General features: G+C 37.3%; 1 protein-coding gene across 11 annotated transcripts in view; it reads left to right on the top strand.

Moving 5' to 3' along the window:
* Positions 1-827: 827 nt before the first annotated feature.
* The window catches only part of FKBP5 (FKBP prolyl isomerase 5), a 162,996-nt gene continuing 140,220 nt past the window's right edge, over positions 828-23,603 (top strand). Inside the window, exons 1-2 of one of the 11 annotated variants that reach the window (XM_072641864.1) lie at positions 828-1,085; positions 1,826-1,918. The gene's annotated coding sequence lies outside the window, so the exon portion shown is untranslated. Of the gene's footprint in view, positions 1,175-1,262; positions 1,330-1,754; positions 1,942-23,603 lie in introns of those variants that run through there. The other 10 variants (XM_072641868.1, XM_072641869.1, XM_072641870.1 and 7 more) reach the window with 10 other exon arrangements.

Raw genomic sequence — 23,603 nt, 5'->3', positions numbered from 1 at the left:
AAGCACTGATCTTTTCCAGGGTCCGAAGATAACGGCCTTGAGTGCTATTCACTAACTTCGCTGCCATTTGCTGTTTGACTTTGTTTGGGTAAACAACTTAATATCGCTGAGCTTCAATTTCCCCAAATGTAGCTAGGACTAATCCATTCTCCTACTCCCCTCACAGGATTGTTACGAGGAAAGCAGGTAGCCACCGCTAAAACATTTTTATACATGTGAACTGTATTGAATGGATATCAGGGAGCTGATGAGGAAGGAAAGTTCCTGACAGTCATTCGAGAAGAAGGTACTTCCCTTAACCCAATATGTACTAAGCCCCCACTGGCCTGGGTCCAGGAGGCTGAGGACTTCTCCGTCCTCAGCTGGGCATCTTTGACTTTCCAGGGTGGGCTCCCGAGCTTAGTATGTCCAGGCAGTCTGCTAGGGACGGAGCCACTCCTTTCAAGCCTAAGCCACCCCTTCCATCTGCAGGGCAGCTCTCGTAGGTCAGATCGAGGGGGGGTTGGCAGGACTGTCCTAAAGGAGTAGGACAGAGTAAGCGGTTTGGAGCAGAGTCCCCCCAGAAAGATTACCGGGTGGGTACGGGGGCGTCCGAGGGCTCTGGAATCCTCCCTAGGCTCGTGGGGGTGGCGATGGAGTCCGGTACAGAGAAGACACGTGGGCCGCTGGGGCTTGGGCAAGGGGAGACTTCGGGGTGGGAGGGGGAGTGAAGGAGTACTAGTCGAGAGGGAGTGGAGGCGGAACCTCATTTGCATGGGCCGCGCGCGGGCGGCCAATCGGAAGAGGCGGGGCGGTGGCCCGCGCGCCTTTCGGAAGGAGACCGACAGTTTAGGGGACCTATCGGAGGCCGGTCCTGCGGCCGGCGGGGGCGGGGAAGCGCTCCGTGCCGCCCAGTGTGTGTGAGTGTGTGTATGTGTGTGTGTGTGAGTGTGGAGCGGGGAGAGTGGGTGGAGGAGTGGGAGGGCTGGGGGACTCCGGCCGGCTCTTGGGCTCTGCCAGTCAACGGCGGCGGCGCACCGGCGCGCGGGCTAGCGGTTGGGTACGGGGGCGAGCGGGCTAGCCAGAAAGAACGAGCGCAGCGGCAGGTAGCGCGGCGGGGGCCGAGACCGTGGGGATGGGGCCTGAGGGAGGAGGAGGAGGCGGCAGCCCGGCGGAGGCTTGGGATCGGGATCAGGTCCGGGCACCCCCCCCTTATTCCCTTCCCCCTCCCACCCCATCCCGCCTTTCCCCTGGTAACCCCTGGGGAGAGAAGCGAGTTGTGTAGTGTGGGGTAGGGACGGTGAGGTGAGGTGAGCTGGGCGCGCCGCCTGTGAGCTCTTCCTACCTCGTGTGAGTGTGTGTATGGAGAAGTGTGTATATATATGTGTATATATGTATATACATATGTATGTATGTGTACGCGCGCGTGTCCTCCCTGCGCCTCGTGCCTCGGTGACCCTGGAGGGCTGGAGGAGCCAGGGACCCATCCCTCCCGGGAGACCCCTGACTGCCCAGCAGCTTGGGAAGCTTTCGGAGCGTGTCCTCCGCAGACCCCCATCCCTGCACCTCCTTGTCCGTAAAATTTGCTCCCCGGCTTATCTTCCCAAAGGTGGTTATTTTGGGGGGGGGGGGGAGAGAATTTAACACACCAGGAGGGGATTCTTTTATCCTTTTCTTCTCACTGCTTCTTCCCCCTCCCCCTGCACCCCTATTTTTTTCCCCCAAGAGAAGCAAATGACAGGTTGCTCTGGCCTTTTATTTTTTCTGCCCTTTAGTTTTTTCTCTCCTTCGGTTCCTGACGGATCACGATTCCAAGCGTGTCTTTCTTCTCTTCCACCCGTTGCAGGAATTTGCCTCATCTGGATGACCAATGTCCAGTGCTGTTGTCTGTTCAGTCAGAGGCTGGGGGAAGGATCTTATCAGATCGGAACTCCAAGAGGTAACCGTGTGTGAAGTTCGAGTGTAAGAGTTTTTCTATTTTCCCGTAGCAGGAAAAGAAAAGCCCCACTTTTCCTGTTTAATTGCCCTCGAGAGACAAAGTTGGGAACTGTAGCCTGGAAAGGAGAAGTATGTTGGTACTAGTTTACGACTACGACTTTGGATGTCCTCACCTTCGTTGATTTTTTGGGCTGTGTCAGTGTTCAAAACTAATTTTCTTGAAGTTAGCCAGAGCTTTGGGCTATTACTTGTTAGTCCTGCATCTGCTCCTTGTCTGTCTTTTGTCTCCCGAGCCTTCCCAAGGATCTCTTTTGGTTTAGAATTTCCATAGAATGTGAGGTATACAGTGTAGCCTTCTTAATTATTATTTCACCTGTCTTGGAGTAAAATCTACCACCACCATGTTATAGTTAGGTGGAAAAAACAGTGCTGTTTACCTGCTAAAATGATGTTGAAAAATACTGCACTCATGATTTTTAATGGTATGTGAGAGAAGTTTTCACTTTGTAATAGAGGAAATGTCATGACTACTCTGATTCTACTGTATTAAAGTAGTAGTTTAAAGATAGTTTTAATCCTCAAACATACCACTTAAAGATGTTCTGATGTTAGAGAATTTGAAATATAACTGTACAAATAACCTAATTGTAATTTAATTTAATGACAATTTAGTCTTTTAGTACCCTGGGTGAAGTGTAGTATGATACAATTTTTGGAAAACCATCCACAGGACTAAAAGTCAAGGTATTCTTAAGTGTAGGTCAAGATTCTGGTTCTGCCCTGTGCAAGTAGATCTGATCAGGGAACATTTTAGCATAGAGATGAGAAAACATTTAGTTGGGAGGTCTCCTTAAGACTGTAAAATAGCCTTTCTTAAGAGAATGGTAGTAACTAAATCATGTTATTACTTGAAGATTTACTTAAGGAGGAAATACTGTGGGAAATTACTTTGTGTTTGTGACAAGTTTTTGTGTATACTTTGTGATTGTAGCATAATAGAAGGTATTTAGCTTCTAGGTGAATTGTTTCATGTTTTTCAGCTGAACTTTGGATTTCTTTCTCAGTTTTGAGTTTTCATATTGTTCAGATTATTAGCGTTGAAGTACCCCCCCCCCCCCAATCTGAATAGCCTTCTTTGCTTCTTTGAGGAAAGACCTACAAGAAGAATTATTCTTTTGGTTGGCTTTCAAAAAGTAGTTCTTGAAATAATATATTATTTAGACTTTTTAAAAAACCTTTTGATTTGGATTATTACAAAGAAACCAGTGTAGTTGTTCAAGAGTGGTAAGGCACAGAAGGGAGTGGAGCACAAAGTATCTAGGAAGTGATAGTATATCAATGAGAAACAAGTTACTGTTTCCAATCTGCAGTCTGTTATTTTTTCATGTTCAACAGTATAGTATATCATATGTATGCATGTATGTATGAAAAATTAAATTTATACATGGAAATAGTAAGAGGTTAAAAAATCTTTGATATGTAGTAGGGTGGATTTTGTTTAAATTACTTATCAAGAAGAACTGGATGTATTCATATTTCTTTAAAAATGCCTTGTTTGATATAGTATATGTTCTTTATAGCTCAGCTGTAAGTTTCAGTTCTAGAAAGCATGCTTTTGAAAGTAGTTTTTAATTTTAATCTTTTTTAGTTTAAATTATAAGATATCATACATTTGAATGAGGATTTAATTTTTCCCCCTGAACTTAAAGTGGCCATTTAATAAAGTAATGAGATAGTTTTAATAGAGTATTTGAAGGATCCTTGTGGACAATTATTACAAATAAATATTCTTTTCCAAGTTTCTCTTATTTAAACACTAAGCTTCTCTGTTCTGATTCTGTTCTTTTACCTAGAAAAATCAGTCATTAAAAAAAGTCTGAGAATATCTTTATTTGAATTTTTTCCTCTATCTTAGTTATACATTAGGGATTAAAAAAATAATACACTATTTCAGCCAGGTCAATATGAGAAACTCAAAATAATGTGGCTATATATGCACTGATTCATTCTTTGTTTCCTTTCCATTCGTTCATAGACTACTTTTTGATCTTTCTAAATAATCTGTAAGGAACCTCTGGGAACCCCATCAGATTGGGCCGCTAATATTGTACATGAGTCATTGTTTTCCATTAGTAAAACTTTTCTAAAGAGTTTATATCACTATATTATCACAGTACATTGCATAATTAGAATATAACCTTTATTTTATGATGCTTCAAGCTCCCACTTATTAAAACTATCATTATGTAAACTTTAAAAATTTAAGCTTATTTTAATTTTAAAGGCCTATTTTTTAAGAAAATCTAAATTTTAAAATCCAGTTTTAATTTTATTGATTTTTTCCACCTTGTTAACACATTGTAGACAATTCTTAATCACATATCACATTCAAAATTAAGTGCAAATTGAATTATTTTAACATCACATACTCTATATACGTTTAATAAATTAATTTCTTAGCCAATATTCCTTTTGAACTTGTCTTTACTTTGTTATGAATTGCTATTGGTTTGGAACTTTCATTTCATCTACATAAGAACTCTTAAGGAAATTCCATCAATCAGTGCAGATAGCTTTCCATTGGATAGTCTTAAGAAAGTTGTCTGCAGCACAGAGAGGTTAAGGGTCATACAGATAGTATATTTCAGAGGTGGCGCTTGAGAACCCAGAACTTCTCAAATTGTATTACAATATGTTGCCTCTAAAGATAGAGATATATGCTAGAAAATAAGAACTTCTATGGGAGATGCTAAGTAAAGGATAAAAATCAAATGATATTGTCTGTTAGATAACTTCTTAATAGCCAGAATTATACCTTTCTTATTTATCTTTGCTTCTCCAGGAACCTTGTTGGTGAATTAGAATAATATAATATAATTATAGTTTTAGAGTTTGAAGGGACCATACTGGCCTAAATGACTAATATCTAATCTCCTAATTTTGCTGATGGGGAAACTGAGGCCCACCCAGGTAGTTTAATTGCACCATATATGTTGAATGCTTACTATATGTCCCTTCAACATAAATTTCTTCATTTCTAAATTATTTCTTACTAAACTACTTAACATATAACAATACCTGTTAAATCATTTATCCAGGAAATATTTTAATCCTTTAAGTTTGTAATATTCATAAATTGCATAAATTTTATAATCTAACTTATTGATAACTGAATTTTACATGTGTAATATTGCAAATATTTGGCTTTATTATGTTGTGGTAAGTTTTTAGTGTGTATCTAAATTGAATAGTATAAATCACAGCAGGACAAAAATTCTTAAGTCTTGTGTTCGTTGATTTGGTTATTCTCTATCTTGATTTCATGTCCTAAAGACATATCAGTCCTGTGCTGAAATTATTTTTCCGCACATCATATTTATAAAAGCATAAGGACAATTCAATTTTTTACAGGGTGAGGTCATTTTGTGAATTATTATAACTATATATTTATAAGAACATGAAGTGCTAATGAGTCCTTTCTGCTATTTAAGGTCAATGTCAATTACAAATAGAACAATTTTAAAAATTTTCCAGAAGTGTAAGACCAGACCTGCCCAAATGATAGAGGCTATATAGTTTGTAACATCACAACTTGTCTTTTTGTTGTCAAGCCCCAGGGGATAGTCTACTTATTTAAAGCAGTGTTTGATTTGATAAAATTCCAGCACCACAGAAAAATTTAAATTGATTCTTCTAGTTGATTATAAAAGGATTTTGCTCAAATTGAATTGTGACTTATTTCATAATACATTTAGGCTTTTACCTTTCAGGTTTTTTTTAACTCAAATGTTATTCCTTTGTTGTAATTTGTGATTGGTTAGAATAAAAGCAATTGAGGGTGCAACTTTTTTTTTCATAATTTTTTTCTTTTCAAAAAATGCCTAACCTTTTGAAAACTTTTGATCAGTACATGGGACCACAAGGGGGAGTTTACATAACTGCAGATTTTATGTCTACTTTTCTATAATTGAGATAGAAGGAGGAAGAAAATGTTTTAAAAATAGGAATAAAAATTAAATTCAGTATTTTAAGGCAAGTAGGCAGAAGATAGTGAAGAGTCAGGAATTGTTCTGACTCCTTTTGAGATGTTCATTTTTGTACTACCCTGATAATAACATTTTCTGATTATACCTTGTAGTCTTGAAAAATAGCAAATAATAGTAATTTGGAGTGAAATATTGAGTTATAAATAAGCAGTCACACATATGAAAGTTTGTTAAGGGACACAAAAATGTTTAGATTATGTTGAGGCCAAGAATGCATAGCCATATCAAGCACTTTCTGGTAACTGGTACTTTGCCCAGTGAGACAGACAAAAATGAAACAAGTTCCTGCTTTCAAGCTGCTTACATTCTCTGGAATATATACTTAAGAGTATATGTAAGGCTTGTAGATAGTAATTACAAGGTAGTTTGAAGAGAATGTACTGGCAACTGGGATGATGAGGAAAGGCACCATGTAGGAGATGATAGCTGGGCTGAGTTTTAAAAAGCACAAGGCGTTCTAAGAGGTGAGGAGAGGGTGCATTCTAGGAGTAAGGGACAGTTAGTGCAAAAGCATTTAGATAGGAGCTAGAATGTCATGTGTGAGGCCAGTCGGTCTGAACTGTAGAGTGGATGGACAGGAATTGTGTAGAGTGAGCCTGGAAAAGTGGTTTGAAGCAGGGTTGTAAAGGGACTTTTAGTGCCAAATAGAGGAGTTTGCAATTCATAAGAAAGACAGAGAAAAGGCCACTCCCTTTTCCCTGGAAATGGTCAAAAACTGGATGGAATCTTCAGATTAATCTCTACTTCCAAAATTATGTATCTATTTTTATTTATCCATCTGTGGAGATAGAAAACCAGTTAAGCTGTAAGCTTCAAATTATAAGGCAGACTTTAAAAGCTGAAAATGTTTTTGCCTCAGATTTAGAAGTTGTGTTACTGTTGGGAAGGGGGAGGCCTAAAGATTATAGGTTCTTTTATGATCAGGTATGTGCTGAGTGAGGATGGAATGTTCTTTTACGTATGTTAAATATTAACCAATAAAACGATTCCCATGTTTAACTTTCAAAACAAGATACAATAAAACAGCATTATATTTTAATATACAACATTGGCATGTAGCTTTTGACTCCAGTTCAGAAAATCACCCATGCACTAGGATGGCAGTAATTCATTGATAAATGTTGAAACTCTGCTTGGGGAGGCAGGAGGATATGCTGCAAAGGGACCTGGAATTGGGAGGAAAGAGAATTGGGCACCAGTTTCATTGTACCACTGACTGACTGTGAGGTCTGGGGCAGGTCACCCCACCTCTCTGGGCCTGAGTCTGCTCATCTGTACAAGGAGAGGATTAGGCTAGCTAGTGGTGTTCAAGATCCATTCTGGCCCTCTTAACATATGGTGCTATGGTCATGTGAACAGACAGTTTGCTGAAGCAAATTTGAGGAAATTACCTGTAGAAAAAATTTATTGTATGGAAACACCCTAGTGATTGCTGATCCTTCCATATCTAATATTATCTTTTTTAATAATTTTTAAGTATAATGTTGATGAAAGACACGTATGAGTTAAGAAGTAAGTTCCCAGGGCAGCTGGTTGGTACAGTGGATAGAGCACTTGCCCTGGAATCAGAAGGACCAGAGTTTAAATTAAATTAAAGAATTAAAGCCTCTTACTAGCTGTGTGGCTCTGGGCAAGTCACCTAGCCCCAAATGCCCCCAGAACACAAAGCAACCCCAAACCAAAACAAGTCCCTAAACAAGACTCTAAAATCCATAACAAGAAAAGAATGATAGTCTTCTGTCATATGCTAACCTGTCTCCCTGACTCTCTCTCCCCACCCCTGAGCTATTTGTAGTTAGGCCACTTTGCTCTGAAATTTGAGGAAATTTTTTGGCTAGGAATATAATTGACCCAAGGCAGAACTGGCAGTTAAATTCTTTGTTTCTCTCTTTCAAATCCTAGTTATGTCATCTAGGGAATGAGATTGCTATCTGGGAATTGAAGATGATTATTTCTAATAAACAGTTATGCACCTACAGTGTGTACTAAGTGCAGTACAGACATGAACAGTCCCTTCTGTAATGAATCTTGCAGACAAAAGAGATTATTGATAAGTATGTTATTGGTTGAATTTTCTGGGTAGTTGTTGTTTATCCTGCTTTGGTCAGAAAGGTTGGTATTTGTAAACTACATTCATTTAGGGCAATGCTAAACTAATAATTATGGCAGCCTACTTTTGATCAAGCACGAGAACAGAGGAATCTTATAGCTAGATATTTTAGATAATTTAGTTATAGTTCACCCCATGGTCTCAAGTAGAGTAAATAAATTTAATTGTGCAACTTAAAAATTACAGTCATAATAGAAATAACTAATTAGAGGAGGAGTTAAATTTAATATTTTTTCATATACAAGTTAACTTCTTGATATTATTTACAACCCAGATAAAACAATCTATTTAATTTTTCAGATTAATTTTGCACCTATCTCAGAAAAACTGACTTTTATTTATATACCACAATAAATTGAAGTATATTTGGTGAAATTATTGGGAGGACAATCATCCCTTATTAATCTATTTATTAATAATATATTATAAGATATTAATAATATCTTATTAATCATGGCTACTTAGGAAATATTTTTTCTACCTATATTGATAGGAGAAGAATCATCACTAAGAAAAATAGATCTATAAAATTACTTTATTAACAACTATGGTAATAAACCTATAGTTTTGGGATATGTTTCTTCAATACTTCAATTCATCAATAGGTATTGGTTCTGTGAACAACTCAGTAAGGATTAAAATGACAGTTTGCATGCCAGTCAACATGGAAGAATAGATTGTTTTACTTAGAGACAGCAAATCTTTTGTTTTAAGATAACTGAATCACTTTTTCCCTCATAAGATAATAACATTTGCACCTTGTATATAAAACTCCTAAAAGCATTGTATAAGTGTGAACTGTTATTATTGCTTCATGAAAAAAAATTTCATGAAATCTAGTCAAATCCATTTGAAATATTTGTATTTATAATTATTTAGTTTAAGATGCAGACTTGACTGCAACAATGTATATTTTGTCTGTTTTAGTAGGGGAAAATTAAATGACTTATACAGAGATTAATTGAAACAACTGACTTTGGTCAAATATTGGGCATCACTACTAATTGTCTTCAGCTTTTTCCTCTTAATTCATATCGTGGAAAAGAAAAACAAGTTGTTTTTTTTTGCTTACTTAATTTATAATGTATTATTGGAAAGAAGAAAATACTTGCAAAACTTAGAGAAAGAATAGTTGCCTTTAAAAACTGTGTTATTTTTTCAGTGAGACTGGGTGTTTAAAGTAACTTCCACCAATTTAGGATCCTAGAATCATGGATTTATAGTTGGAAGAGACTTCAGAGATCATTGGATCTGATCCTCTCAAGAGGCTCAGGGAAGTTGTGACGTCCCAGGGTCACTCCGCTAGTAAATGTCTAGGCAGTATTTGACCCCAGGTCTTCCTGACTTCCAAGTCCCTCACTGTCCTACCATACCACATCGCATTTCACATTTATTTGTGCTTAGACTTCTACTGTAATGCTACATGGTGGCTTAGAAATGAACCTTTTAAACCTTAAAAGGTTGTGCTATGAGAGTGTAAGCCCTAGAAGGTCCTACAAAACAAGAATAGCTTTGAGTACTGTCTTCACATGTTTATTGCCTGAGGACCAATATCTATAAGTTGAGAAAGGCTTTGTACAAGGTTGGCCACTTGATGATGACTTTTTTCAATCAAGTCATTGAATGAAGACTATTTAATAAAATATCTGTTGATTGGAGTACTTTGAAATCAGACAACAGTCAGCTTGTAAAAAAAAAAAATCCTTTAGGATATGAAGGTCTCTTCCCTTTGTGTAGTTGTATGCTCTCCTTGTAAAGGATCTGTAACGTCTGTTTTGATCTATTGATAATTTAGTAGATAAGTTTCTCATACTTGTTTGAAGAGAGAAATTAAGTAATTTGCCTAAGGTCATATAGCTGTTAAGTGTCAGAAACTGGATTTGGGTTCTGATCTTTCTAATTCCAAGTTCAACACTGACCAGTACCCCAGCTACCTCTATAATTTGCATGTAATAGACAGTAAATGTTTGTTTAATTTAATCATTGAAAAATAGGTGTTTAGCCGCATTTTGAAGGAGTGATTGAGGATGCTTATATCATAGCTACATGTTTGCCTCCTTAGCAATTAAAAGATTATCTCTGGTACCCTTTCTTCTTTTTTAAGAAATAGATTTTTGCTTATATCTTTTTGTTTTTATATCATTTAAATTCCCTATGTGTCTCTTCTAAACTTTCCCAAAAAGCCTAAGGATATAGCAAAGAATTTTTTTAAAGAGGAAGAAAAAAAATCAGCAATACCAATAAACATTTTTTAAAAATCTGATGTTATATGAAAGTTCCATGCAAAAGGATCCCCACTTTTACAGAGGCGTAAGGGGAAGGGAGAGGTGTTTTCTCATATCTCTTCTTAGAAGCTAAACTTGATGTTTATAGTTGGACAACATTTAGTTTTAACTGTTGAGGTGGTTGTTCCTTTGACTTATTTTTTATTATTTTATATGTTGATTTTCTGACTGTGCTTATTTTTCCAAACTTGCATGAGTTCCTATCAGTCTTTGTGTTGATCCTCTGTAGTCATCAGATTTGTCACTCCTATAGCACAGTTAATATTTCATTACGTTCACATGCCACAGTTTGTTTAGCCAGTTCCCAGTGGGTAGGCAGCTTTCCAGTCATTTGCTAGCACAGAAAGTGCTACTGTTGGTCTATCTAGATTATTTCCTTTTATCATTGCCTACTATGAGTAGTAATCTACTTGCAGAGTAATCTCTTGAGTTAAAGGGTAAGGATATTTTAATCACTTTGTTTGCATAATTCCAAATTGTTTTCTTGACTATCCCACTAATTCAAGTGTCCTTTTCCAACAATAGATTAGTATGCTTCCCACACTGGCTATTATTGCCTCTTGTCATTTTTACTGATTTGCTGGGTGTGAGGTAAAACCTCAGACTTGTTTTGATTTCTTTGTATCTTATTAGTGACCTGGAACATGCTTTTGTATGATTTATTCATTTGTGATTCAGATTTTGATAACTGTTCATACCTTCTGATTACTGCTGGAGTGGCATTTTATCATGTATTTCTGTTGCTTTATATAGTCTGGATATCAAACTTATATCTACTATTTGATAGAAAGATTTTTTTACCCAATTGATCTCTTCTTCATTAATTTGTGCAAAAGCTTTTCAATTTCATATACTCAAAATTTTTATTTTATCTTTTGCTATTTTCTCTATTCCTTGTTTGACTAAGAAGTTATCCTCCCCATAACTCAGAAAGATAGTTGATCTGATTTGATTCTTTTCCAATTTTTTATGGCAAGATATTTAATATTTGGGTCACTAGTCCATTTTGAATTTATTGTGAAATGGTAAACGATTTGGTTTTTATTTTCAATTATAGAGAATAATCTGTTCTAGTGTCTTCAATTGTCACTTCTGTGAAGAAGCTAAATCTATAGCTAGATTATTGGTGTCTTTTGAATTTTAAGTCTCAGTTTCCTAGTTGATGTTTCTAAGCCAAATCCTGCTAACACCTGAAATTAAATGAATTTAAATATGTTATCTCTCTTCCCATTCCCATCCTCCAGCATTAAGATGGAACTTGATTCTTTTGGTCCTCATTTCTCTGTATCAGTGACACTATTATTCCCCAGTTAGTCAGCTTTGAAACCTTTGTCATCTTTTACTTTTCCCTCACCTCCCAGTTAATCCCCAATGAATTAGATATGGTGTTTATTTCTTATTTCTATTTTTAGTGCCATCATTCCTCTTTACATCTTTACAACCAGAAGATATCCCCAGACCATCATCATATTTATGAACTTTTACATAAGACAAAATTATGAAATCAAGATTCTTGTGGCATAGTGGAAAAAGCATTGGAGATATATAAAGAACTGATTCAAATTTGTAAGAACAAGAGTCATTCCCTAACAGATAAATAGTCAAAGGCTACAGACAGTTTTCAGAGGAAGAAATCCAGCTTATTAACATAGGGAAAAAAACATCGCAAATCACCTATAACTAGGGAAATGCAAATGAAAACTGCTCCAATGTTCCATTTCACATCTGTCAGATTGGCAAAGATGACAAGAGGAAAATGAAGGTTGGAAGGGTAGCAGGGAAGTAGGTAGACCTATAAATCATTCTAGTCATTCCAGAAAGCAATTTGAAACTGTGTCCTCAAAGTGACTAAACTATTTATAAATAATACCAACTTACTTGGCTTATGCCCCATAAAGATCAAAGAAAGAACAAAAAGAATCCACATATACCAAAAGATCTATAACAACCCTTTTTAAAGAAAAATTTTAATTTTCCATTTTCAACATTCACTTTTATAAGACTTCTCATTCTAAAATTTTCTCACCTCCTCCCACACATCCCTCCCCAAGATAGTATGCAATCTGATATAGGCTATATGTATATGATCATATTAAAGATATTTCCATACTGATCATATTGTGAAAGAAGAATCAAAACAAAAGGGGAAAACTATGAGAAAGAAAACACAAACAACAATATTTCAATCTGCATTCCAACTCCATGGTTCTTTCTCTGGATGTGGATAGCATTTTCCATCATGAGTCTTTTAGAGTTGTCTTAGATCATTATATAGCTCAGAAGAGCTAAGTCTAATGAAGTCGGTCATTGGACAGTGTTGCTGTTACTGTGTACAACAATGGGATAAATTATCTGACATAAACAGGCCTGAAAGAGATTTTAAGGTGGAGGGGGAAATGGGGAAAGTGGAGAGGGAAGCACATGAACCCTACTCTTATCGGAATTGGCTCAAGGAGGGAATAATATACACACTCAGTTGAATGTAGAAATCTACCTTACTATACAGGAAAGTAGAAAGAGAAGGGGATAAGAGAAGGGACATGGAGGAGATGATAGAAGGGAAGGCAGTTTGGGGAAGGTAAAAGTCAGAAGCAAAACATTTTTGAGAATGGACAGGGTAACGAGAGAACAGGATAAACAGGAAGAAAATAGGATGGAGGGAAATACAAAGTTGGTGATCATTACTGTGAAAAAAATTTTTACAGTGAGTTTCTCTGATAAAGACTTCATTTTTTAAGCATATAGAAAACTGAGTCAAAATCTGTAAAAATAAGAGCCATTCCTCAACTGATAAATGGTTAAAGTATATGAAGAGGCAGCTTCAGTCAAAATAATCATAGTTATCTATGGTCATATGAAAACAATGCCCTAAATCACAATCATTGAGAGAAATGCAAATTAAAACAATTCTGAGCTACTACCTCATACTTGTCAGACTGGCAAATATGATAGAAAAGAAAAATGACAAATGTTGGAGGGGATGGAAAAATGAAAACATTAATATACTATTGGTGAAGTTGTAGACTGATTCAACCATTCTGGAGAGCAATTTGTAACTATGCCCAAAGCACCATAAAAATATGCATACACATTCTCCAAGCAATACCACTACTACCTCCCACAGAGATAGAAAACTAAAAGGAAAGTACCTACAATGTTTATAGCAGCTCTTTGGGTGGCAAAGAATTGGAAATTGTGAGGATGTCCATCAATTAGGGAATGGCTGAATGAGTTATTGTATATGATTGTGATGGAATACTGTTGTGCTTTAAGAAATAATGAGTGGGTCTCAGATTCAATCCAGCTGAGATTCAGTCTGCCCCACTTATCAATACAAGTATCACAAATGCTTAGGATCCTTAAGAGTTTGTCCAATATGGCAAATCTTTAATAACCTTTACTTTTCTTTGGCTAAAAAGAGGCTTGGATTGAATTCATTAGGGTAGGACCAGGTATGTTGGTATTTTGGAGTCCCGAGCACCCCCAACCTCAACCCTACCACTCCTACAACCTTAAATTAATCCCTCATTACTTCTTTCCTGAACTGTTGTAAAAGTTCCCTAAATTACTTGCTTTGAGGATAGTCTCCCATCTTCAGTCTCGTCTTCCTAAAGGGAATTACATACGCACTCGATTGGGTATGCAATTACCCTATAGGAAAGTAGGGGGAAGGGGGAGTAATAGAATGGAGGGTAGATTGGAGGAGGGGGGGTAATCAGAAGCAAACACTTTTGAGGAGACAGGGTCAAAGGAGAGAATAGGAAGGGTGGGATAGGATGGAAAGAAATAGGATGGAAAAAAGTTAAGTCTTTCATAACATGACTATTATGGAAGTGTTTTGCATGACTGCACATGTATAACATATATCACATTGCTTGCCTTCTCAATGAGGATGGGTGAGGAAGGAAGAAGGAAGAGAATCTGGAACTCAAAATTAAGAAACAGGTTAAAAATTGTTTTTTACATGCAGCTGGGAAATAAGATATACAGCAGTGGGGTATGGAAATCTAATTAACCTTACAGAAAAAATAGAAGGGGAAAGGGATAAGAGAAGCTGGGGGGGGGGGGGTGACACAAAGGACAGCAGATTAGGGGAAAGGGGATGATCGGAATGCATGCTGTCATGGGGTTGGGGGAGGGGAGAGATGGGGAGAAAATTTGGAACTCAAAATCTTGTGAAAGTAAATGTTGAAAACTAAATAAAATGGGGAAAGAAAAGAACAACAATAGCAACAGCAACAATGACACAAAAACATAATCTTCCTAAAATACAAATCGTATCATTCCCCTACTCAACATTCTTAGCATTGGATTCAAAGCCTGTCACCGTTTCATTTAGCCTGCCTTATTGACCTTGCCTGACACTGTTCTCCTTTAAGAAGCATGAGCTCCAGGGGAAAACAAATTTTCTTAAAAAAGAAAGAAAAAGAAATGATGAGCGAGATGGTCTCAGAAAAACATGGACTTAACCTGAACTGAGGCAAAGTGAAATGAGCAGAACCAAGGGAACATTATAGACAGTAACAGCAACATTGTATCATAATCTACTATGAATAAACAATTCTGTAGAACTTGTGATGAAAGATGTTGTTCATCTCCAAGGAAAGAACTGGTAGAGCCCGAAGGTAGATCGAAGATACTTTTTTCTTTATTTTCTCTTATTTTTATTGTTTGTTTGTTTTTTGGTCTGTGTTTTCTTTCACAGAATGACTTACATGGAAAAGTGTTGTGCATTTAGAGCATTTTATGTATAACCTATGTCAAATTGCTTGCCTTCTCAATGGGGGGGGGAGGAGAAAGGGGGAGAAAATTTGGAATTCAAAATTTGGGGAAAAAAGGAATGTTAAAATTGTTTTTACATGTAATTGGGAAAAAATAAAATACTAAATAAGGAAAAATAGGGGGAGAGGGAGTACTGAAAAGATTAAATTGATTCTGTATCATTTTTTAAAAGTTGATCATTTAAGTTAACTTATTTTGTCCTGTAACTGCCTAAGTCATGATTCCTTGTCTCTAAACTTAGTGAAAAGTTTAGCTGTCCTGTTAAGTTTAGAAATCCAGTTCTTTTAATCACTATTCTATTCTTACCTCAAGGAAATCTTTGGGTGATACAAGTAAACATCAGGGATTCTGTTCTAGTATCTATACACTACCAAGCTATTCTTACAGGATTTCTGGTCCACCTTCTCTGACCCTGCAGATGAACTCAAACAATGAACATTGCTAGCCCCTCATTCCCAACTGACAACCAATCATATTGTTTCCCATGCCTCAGCTACATAACCAATCATGTTACCCTCAACCCCATAGTATCCCCACACTTACCAGCAATTTTATTATTTCTTTACTTTGTTCCTTACTACCCAAAATCTATAACCAAGGAGCTGTTCTGCTAGAGGTCTTTGGCTTAGAAAGTGAGGCAGCTATAAACCAACTCTATTGGTAGGTTCAGGCCCTACTAATAAAGGGTAAGAAAGTTAATAAAGACTAACATAAACCTGTCTCAAATTTTCAAGAAAATCCTAAGACTTCAATAAGGCATGCAAAAAAAAAAATTCACAATGACCAAATTAAATTTATGCAAGAAATGGCTAAGCATCGGAAAAACAATGAACATTTGACCATTATTTTAAAATATCCAAAGACATATTTGTAATATCAAAAGATCAGAAAAGCACTGAAAAAAGCACATTCATTTATGCTAAAATAAAATAAAAGTTAAAAATCCCTATGTAGCAATAGGTATGGAAGAGCCATTTTTAATATGATAAAAGTACATGTCTAAAATAAAAAACTAACATTATTTGCAACAGAGAAACACCAAAGGCTTTTCCAGTAAATTCAGGAATAAATCAAAGATATTCCCTCTCCCCATTTTTATTCAAGACTAGTTCTACTAAAGCCAATATCAGTAAGATAAGAAATAAATTAAAGGCATAAATATTGACAAAGGAGGAAAAAAATCATCTGTAATTGCTGACAATATGATGATTTACTTAGAAAACCTCGGAAAATAATCAAAGAAACCAATCAGATAAGAAGAAACTGTCTTAACAATAGTTTCAAAAACAAAATCAGAAGCTTTGCTGCACAACAGCAACAAACCCAGAGAAAATAACGACAAGGTGGATCCCGGTAAACATTGACACAACACGTGCGATGTCCGGGACCTCGTCTACTGAAATGCATTTCAAGCTTCACATGAGTACAGTGACAAAACATTCTTAAAACATGACATTCTTTGATTATGGCTGGCCCACACGTATACAAACACACACACACATATATACACATATATATGAATGAATGATGTTGCCTAAATTAAATTAAAGATTTAGTGCTATACCAATCAAACTACCAGGGAGGCACTTTATAGAGCTAAGTATAACAATAGCAAAATTCATCTGGAGAAAGATATGGTCTAGAATCATAAGGAAAATAGTGAAAGCAAGTAGTAATAAAAGTGAAATAGCACTTCCTGAACTGAAATTATATCAAAGCAATAATTATTTAAGTTATTTGGCATAAATCAATAATAATAATGATAGTGTTTATGAAACACTTTACAAAATGCTTTACACGTTATTTTGTGTGATCCTTACAACAACCCTGTGAGGCAAGTGTTATTACTAAGCCCTTTTAATAAAGAGAAGACTGAGGCCGAGGGAGATTCAAGTGACTTCCTCAGAGTCTCAAAGCCAGTACATGTCTGAGGCAGGATTTGCCTTTGTTGACTCCAAATCCAACATTTTATCTTCTGCACTACCTAGTTTAAAAAATAGAAAAATAGAAGAGTTAAATATTTTTTAAAAAAGAGATCTGTAATACACACTAAACAAGGAAGAATTGAAGAGTCAGAAACAACCAAACTCAATAACCCAGTGTTCACGGGACATGAAAGTAGAAATTACTTGGGTAAGAATGCCCTATCTGATGCAAACTATTAGAAAAACTGGAAAGCAAGTGACTAAAATTAGGTTTAGATACATACCTTCTACTATGGAATTCAACTACCTCAAAATGGATATGACCTGAATATAAAAAGGTCACATCTTTTTTAAAAATTAGAAGAAAATGAGATCAAATATCTTTCATAGTTATGGTTAAACTAATAACCAAACAAGGAATAGGGGCAATCACAAAATAGGTAATCTTGATTACATGAAATTGAAAAGCTTTTGTGCTAACAAAATTGGTACAACTAGGAATAGAAGGAAAACTATTGACTGGAAAAACTCTTTGCTTCAAATATATGTGATAAGGTTCTTAATCCAAGATGGATAAAGAAGCAATAGAAATACCAGATCAAGAGCCATTCCCCAATAAATAAGTCATCATAAGACAAAAAAAAACAGTTCTCGAAAGAATTTCCAAAAATAAAATAGAAACTATGAACATAACACAGATGGCTCCAAGCCAGTAATGATAAGAGAAATGTAAATCAAAATAACTCTGGAGTTTGCCTCAAAAATGTAGCAAGTTAACAAAGCTGACAAAGGATATAAATAATCAATGTTGGAAGATTATGTAAAGAAAAGCATACTGATACACTGTGGAATCTAACACTAACTCCATTTTGTTTGGTTTTTCCATTTTGTGACTATCTTCCGTTTTATGAGTTGGCCCTTGCTTTGCTGTAAATCATATGATTATGGGGAAATTGAGATGTTGATATAATTCTGGGAAATTGGGGTAGTAGGTGCTGACCACAAGATGTTCCGTACATCTTGTGGTATGTTTTTATAATAACCACAGAATGTACCAGGATATTCTTGAAATAACCACAAGATTTATAAAACTTTGGCCAATCATAAAGAGAGAATGCGCATGTTACTCAAAATTGTGTAAGTTGATTGGTTCCTCATTATTGAGTACCAGAAAATACTAACTGCCAAATAGTATCCTTCTACCTCTGAGAAGATCTTGGACAGTACTAAATGGGTACTGCTAGCCTTGCTAATAAATTGATTTGCTCTGAAATGCAAATCTTTGTTTCCTCAGTTTCAATCGCAACAACATGGTGGGGCTGTGAATGAGTACCACCATTCTGGAAAGAAATTTTAAATTCTGGTTAAAAAACAAAGTGACTAAACATTCCTAGCTTTGACCAATAGATCCTGCCATACCTATACCCCAAAGAAGTCAAAGACAGAAAGAAAAAGTATCACATATGCCAAAATATTTGCAGCAACATTTTTTGTGGTAGCAAAGAATTGTAGACAAAGTACAGACATTTCTCCCATTACACAAATTTGACTTTACATATGCTTTCGAAAAAACACTTGTTAACTTTACTGTATGGTACTGTACTCTGTCAGGAAGCTTGCCCCCTAAAAAAACAGTCCTCTAAGTGAAAGCAGGAGAACAGGAGCTCAGAGAGATGGACAAGGGCGTGACTTGCAACTTCCCATGCCTATGTATTTGTCTCATTGTGCCTCCTATGTTCTGTCCATCCATATTTGGGTACCATCATATCTGTTCCCAGAGCTTGTGTGTCTTCTCTCCTTTCCTGCCTGTGACCATATCCAACCTCCATGTGTCTGTCCTGCTGAGTTTTCTTCCTTTCAGTTCCAGTCTGTCCCCAAGCTGGCCCAGTCCTATGCATCCCTTTTCCTACTCTCGCTTTTCTGTCTATAGCTCCCAGGAGTCCTTGAACCATGTGTCAGCTTCTTCCCTCCATGTGCACGTGGCCCTCTTCCTCTCTCCCTCCCATCCTTATGTGTATGGCAAATTTGCATTACATAAAAAATAGCTGTAGGTAGAAGTCAGCTACACTTCTGTAAAACAAGAACTGTCTGTAGATGCCCATCAGCTAGGGAATAGCTAAACAAATTGCAATACATGAATATAGTAGAAAATTATTGTATTACAAAAAATAATGATTATGAAGAGTTCAGAGCATAGGAAAAACTTTATATAATAATGCAAAGTAAAGTAAGCAGAACCAAGAAAACATATACAGTGATTACATGGAAATATACATGAAAATAAAATTTTTAAAAAGACATACAGCTTAATGTTATATAATTATAATGGCCAAGCATGACCTCAGAGAAGAGTTGAGAAAATATATTAGACATGGTTTTACTCAACGTTTTTCCCCTCTATTTTATTCTTTGTTATAAAGTATGGTTCATTGGGCAAGGAAGGGGAGGAATACATTTGGAAATGAAAATTATGTAAAAGCAAGTGATATCAATAAAAATATTTTGTAAATAGTGATTTATTAGAGAATGAACTAGAGAATTTACTAGAGAAATAGCCATAACTGCTATAAGAATTTGTCCTTAATAGTAATGTTAACTGTATTATTGTGACTTAGATTGCACTTTACTTTTTTAAAGTTCTTTTATCAAATAATTACTTTGCTTTTCTCCTTCACTATGGTGCCATAAGATTGACAGGGCAAGTACAATCAAAGCTTTGTTATCCAGCCTCCTGGCACAGTGTCAAAAATTGGTCTAATTCTCAATGCCCAGGTATTACTTTATTTCCTCCACCACTTTTTTCTCCTCCTAACACCTAGAAATAAATGAAAGAGCAGCATAAAACACCATAGTCTGCAAAATTGCTTGAGAGCTGGAAAGCAAACTTTTCCCCAAGAACAGTAAATAACAATCCTCTAGCAACTTTATATTAACTCTAACATTGTCTGGCTACCAGGTTACTAAATAGAAGACTTATAAAGGAGTACAAAAGAAAAGCCAACTTGTAAGACTGATGAATTGGTAAAGATCAAATAACATTGCTTTCTTTCTATTGCTATTAGTATTCTCAGTTTACAAATGAGGAAGCCTTGCATCTTCCACATGGTACTTCAGTGAACCAGTAGTATTAAAAAAAACAGTTGGCAGGGTGGGGGAAAGTATATGGTCTATAGCTTCCAAAAAAAGATTTCTCTATAGGAATTTATTTATAAAAGCAAACAAAAAAACCTAGCCCATTTATCCCTTGGAGATTGGAGTTACTAACCTTCTGGAAATTTGGGAACAGTAGATATGAGTTTGGAAAGAAAAACATAGACATTTAGAAGAAAATTAAAATAAAGTAATACTGATTTCACTGCATCCTATAGGTCTTATTTTAGTTTTTGTTGTTCGGTCGTTTTTCAGTCATGTGTGACTCTGTGACCCAGTTTGGGATTTTCTTTTTTCTTTTTTCTTTTTTTAAATTTTTTTTAATTAAATTTATTTATTTAACTTTTAACATTCATTTTCACAAAATTTTGGGTTACAAATTTTCTCCCCTTTTATCCCCTCCCCCCCCAAACACCAAGCATTCTAATTGCCCCTATGACCAATCTGCTCTCTCTTCTATCATCCCTCTCTGCCCTTGTCTCCGTCTTCTCTTTTGTCCTGTAGGGCCAGATAGCTTTCTATACCCCTTTACCTGTACTTCTTATTTCCTAGTGGCAAGAACATTACTCGACAGTAGATCCTAACACTTTGAGTTCCACCTTCTTTACCTCCCTCCCTCTCCACCCCTTCCCTTTGAAAAGCAAACAATTCAATATAGGCCAAATCTGTGTAGTTTTGCAAATGACTTCCATAATAGTTGTGTTGTATAGGACTAACTATATTTCCCTCCATCCTATCTTGTCCCCCATTACTTCTATTCTCTTTTAATCCTATCCCTCCCCATGAGTGTTGACCTCGAATTGCACTCTCCTCCCCATGCCCTCCCTTCTATCATCCCCCCCACCCTGCTTGTCCCCTTATCCCCCACTTTCCTGTATTGTGAGATAGGTTTTCCTACCAAAATGAGTGTGCATTTTATTCTTTCCTTTAGTGGAATGTGATGAGAGTAGACTTCATGTTTTTCTCTCACCTCCCCTCTTTATCCCTCCACTAATGAGTCTTTTGCTTGCCTCTTTTATGAGAGATAATTTGCCCCATTCAATTTCTCCCTTTCTCCTCCCAATATATTTCTCTCTCACTGCTTGATTTCATATTTTTTTTTAAGATATGATCCCATCCTCTTCAATTCACTCTGTGCACTCTGTCTCTATGTATGTGTGCGTGTGTGCATGTGTGTGTGTGTAATCCCACCCAATACCCAGATACTGAAATGTTTCAAGAGTTACAAATATTGTCTTTCCATGTAGGAATGTAAACAGTTCAGCTTTAGTAAGTCCCTTATGACTTCTCTTTGCTGTTCACCTTTTCATGGTTCTCTTCATTCTTGTGTTTGAAAGTCAAATTTTCTTTTCAGCTCTGGTCTTTTCATCAAGAATGCTTGAAAATCCTCTATTTCATTGAAAGACCAATTTTTCCCCTGAAGTATTATACTCAGTTTTGCTGGGTAGGTGATTCTTGGTTTTAGTCCTAGTTCCTTTGACTTCTGGAATATCCTATTCCATGCCCTTCGATTCCTTAATGTAGAGGGTGCTAGATCTTGTGTTATCCTGATTGTATTTCCACAATACTTGAATTGTTTCTTTCTAGCTGCTTGCAATATTTTCTCCTTGACCTGGGAACTCTGGAATTTGGCCACAATGTTCCTAGGAGTTTCTCTTTTTGGATCTCTTTCAGGCGGTGTTCTGTGGATTCCTTGAATATTTATTTTGCCCTCTGGTTCTAGAATCTCAGGGCAGTTTTCCTTGATAATTTCATGAAAGATGATGTCTAGGCTCTTCTTTTGATCATGGCTTTCAGGTAGTCCCATAATTTTTAAATTGTCTCTCCTGGATCTATTTTCCAGGTCTGTTGTTTTTCCAGTGAGATATTTCATATTATCTTCCATTTTTCCATTCTTCTCTCTTTGTTCTGTGATATCTTGCTTTCTCATAAAGTCATTAGCCTCCATCTGTGCCATTTTAATTTTGAAAGAACTATTTTCTTCAGTGAGCTTTTGAATTTCCTTTTCCATTTGGCTAATTCTGCTTTTGAAAGCATTCTTCTCCTCATTGGCTTTTTGAACCTCTTTTGCCAATTGAGTTAGGCTAGTTTTCAAGGTGTTAATTTCTTCAACATTTTTTTGGGTCTCCTTTAGCAGGGAGCTGATCTGCTTTTCATGCTTTTCTTTCATCTCTCTCATTTCTCTTCCCAGTTTTTCCTCCACCTCTCTAACTTGATTTTCAAAATTCTTTTTGAGCTCTTCCATGGCCTGAGCCCATTGGGTGGGCTGGGACACAGAAGCCTTGATTTCTGTGTCTTTGCCTGATGGTAAGCATTGTTCTTCCTCATCAGAAAGGAAGGGAGGAAATGTCTGTTCTCCAAGAAAGTAACCTTCTATTGTCTTATTTCTTTTCCCTTTTCTGGGCATTTTCCCAGCCAGTGACTTGACCTCTGAATATCCTCCTCACACCCACCTCTCCTCCTGATCCTCCCAGCCAAAGTTTGGGGTCTGAGATTCAAATGCTGCTTCCAGCCTTAGGGCTTTTGGCGGGGGCAGGGCTGCTATTCCTTATGAGATTATGTTCAGGTGGTCAGGTTGGGGCAGGGCCGCCTCTCAGGCTCAGTTCCCTCAGGGGGTTTATGCACAGACCTTCCACAATGGATTCAGGTTCCCGCCCGCTTGGGGAGCCCCTGTCTGCAGCCGCCTCTCAGCTTCTACCTCCTGGGGGAGCCTGAATTATGGGGGCACCCCACTCCCCTCTCGACCCACCAAAGAGACTCTCTCACCGACCCCCATCACCTGTGGGTGGAGGTACTTGTGCGGCCGCTGGTGATCCCGTCCCTGAAGCCTGGTCAGATCTGTTTCTCTCGGTGCCGCGGCCGTGGCCACAGCAGGTCTGGGCTGGGCTCCGCATCTGCAGCACGACGGACCTTTTGCGAGAGGTTTGCAGGTCCCTCTGTGGGTGGAGGGACCCGCGTGGCCGCTGGAGATCCCGTCCCTGAAGCCCGCTCGGATCTTTTCCTCTCAGTGCCACGGCCGCAGCAGGGCTGCACTCAGTTACCAGTCCCGGCGCCCAGTCTGCAGCGCGAAGGACCCCCCATGAGAGGTTTGCAGGTCTCTCCAGAACAGAAATCTCCCTCGCTCCAATGTTCCGTGGCCTCTGGGTGCAGAATTCGCCATGAGTTACTTACTTGTAGCCGTTCTATGTGTTGTGGGTTCGGAGCTATGTGTATGTGCGTCTTTCTACTCCGCCATCTTGGCTCCGCCCCCCCGGGATTTTCTTGACAAAGATACTGTAGTGGTTTGCTATTTCATTCTCCAGCTCATTTTATAGATGAGGAAACTAAAGCAAATAGGGTGAAGTGACTTGCCCAGGATCACACAGCTAGTATCTGAGGCCAGATTTGA

The sequence above is a fragment of the Notamacropus eugenii genome, chromosome 2 (genome assembly GCF_028372415.1).
Source record: "Notamacropus eugenii isolate mMacEug1 chromosome 2, mMacEug1.pri_v2, whole genome shotgun sequence".
Lineage (NCBI taxonomy): Eukaryota > Metazoa > Chordata > Mammalia > Diprotodontia > Macropodidae > Notamacropus > Notamacropus eugenii.
The sequence above is the reverse complement of the archived record's forward strand: the minus strand, read 5'-3'. Positions and strand labels throughout refer to the sequence as shown.